The sequence below is a fragment of the Orcinus orca genome, chromosome 7 (genome assembly GCF_937001465.1).
Source record: "Orcinus orca chromosome 7, mOrcOrc1.1, whole genome shotgun sequence".
NCBI classification, from domain to species: Eukaryota; Metazoa; Chordata; class Mammalia; order Artiodactyla; family Delphinidae; genus Orcinus; species Orcinus orca.
The window spans coordinates 8,329,038-8,331,280 of record NC_064565.1 but is presented as its reverse complement, the minus strand read 5'-3'; positions in this window follow the sequence as shown (position 1 = coordinate 8,331,280).

Below are 2,243 nucleotides of genomic sequence, written 5' to 3'. Positions count from 1 at the left end.
TAGAGACAATTGTGAAATGTCCCTGTCCAGACAAAATCTTTCATGTAAGCTCCAACCTCATTCATTCGATTCCTTATGACTTATTTTTGTGAGGATATCTCCACAAAACTCAAAGTGCAACATTTCTCAAACCAAAATTTTCTTAACCCAAAGCAGCATTTCTTCCTTTGTTTCCATCCTCAGTGATGTTTCAACTTCAGAGAAGAAACTGGTTCTCAGTTTTTAAATTTTATCTTCTTAACATTACAATCAAATCAATCCTATTTTCTCATGTTTCTCTACCATAAAGAATATCTCTTGAGTCCTACAGTTTCCCATTATCTGTGGCCAAGTTATTCCTGTACATTCTTTTAAGGATTCTCCAACTTTAAGGTCGGACTTCCAATTTCACTACTCTTTCTCATTCTCCTTCATATCTAGCTTACACAACGGAGAAATAAAGGCAAGTGTGGTATGAGAAAAGGATAGGTTAAGTCTGAGATGTGTTGAGTTTAGTTATCTCTTCCTAAAAAGCTCTTTCTCCAAATAGCCACCCGACTAGACACCTCACGCAGATGTCAGCCCAAATGTAATCTTCCATTGTAACTTTTTTGTGATCATATGTAAAATTTAGTTTTATCAAAATTACTATTCTTATTTACCTTTACTGCTAAATTTTTCTCAAAAACACTTAGCACAAAGGATCATGCCATAAAGGTTATATTTTGAATTGTTAATTGGCTCTCTCCACTACTCCATTAGTTCCTTGAGTACAAGGAAATCTGTTCTTTTTGTCTATTTCTATAGTGATTTAGAAGAGTTATTATGACATGGCACTCAACATTTCAAAGGGAAAATATTGTAACTGATAACCTTAATTATATCACCTTTAAATAATTGAGTTAATTTTCCTATATCTCCTTGTCATACACACAGCCCCATTTAAATTTCCTTTGTAATGGTGAGAAGTATATTTTAATATTGCTTTTTTATATGTTTCCGTCATGAAATCATTACTTCCTTGAGAATCTATATGTACTGTTATTTCACCACTCCTATTAGTGGTGCTCAATTCATATTTTTGAATCAACAAACGGTAGATCCAAATTTCTCAGCCATGCATTTAGGTCACATTTTGAACTGACCTATCCTCCATTTCCAGCCATATCTCTCAGCACTGCCTCTCTAATAGTATAGGTATCAACCAATATGAACTTTGTAGAGTCTCAATATCCACATGATCCTCTAGTTTCTAGTCGTCAGCTTGCACACATTTACATGCCTGTCATCCTCATGAATTTCCTACTTCAAATTGTTCTTTACCATCCAAATAGTCCGAGAAGGTCTCCCTGAATTTTCAAAGATTTTCCTTCTAAGAAACCCTGAGTTTATCTCATTCGCTAATTATGGTATACCTTGTTGATTGTGATTTTTCTATATATGTTGGTGTGTTATGGTGTTGCCCAGGAAATAAGATCTTTTACTTCGATATTTTGATTTTAGAAAGAAATCCTATAAGGGGACATACTTCTTTCTACATGAGTAGATGAAAGCCTTTTGCTATTGGATAGTCACCCATAGAGAAACATAAATATTATGATTATTAGTTCAAGATCTTATTGAATAACCACCAAGTGTCCCAAACTGGTGCTGAATGAAACAGAATTTCTTGTTTACCTCCCATGTCCTGAGTTTGCTGACTTCTCTCTTTAGATTTCTTTTATTTTCTTGTATCTTTTGCCACATAGACCTCATTTGCTTCAGAAGCTTTTGCTGCAAAAAAACCAACAGTGTGAATATCAGAGAAGCTGACATTGAAAATTTCAGATCCTAATGGATGAAGAATGGCAGGGAATATCTTATAAGTGATCACTCAAGAAGACAAAGGGAGAATTTATTTTCACTGTTAAGCCAAATTATCTAATATGTAGGACATTTATAACCACAAAATAGGCCAGTAGTTGGAAAGGGTGTTTCTCCATAGAGGAAACTTGCCCCAAAACTTTATTTCACCTAACCCATTTTCATTATGTAAATCCTGTGTCAGATTTTAGTTGTCCTGCTGATAGTTCTTGTCTCCTACTACTCTATTATTTTAGCTAAAGGACAATGTTTCTAAATAGACTCTATGAGATTAGGTTTGTTGAAATCATGGCTATAGTGACCAATAACCACTGAAATTAACAGATTTGTCCATCTTGGTTTTACACTGACTAATCACAGTTCCAAACATGATCAACCTCATTATAACCAAGAACTCAGGT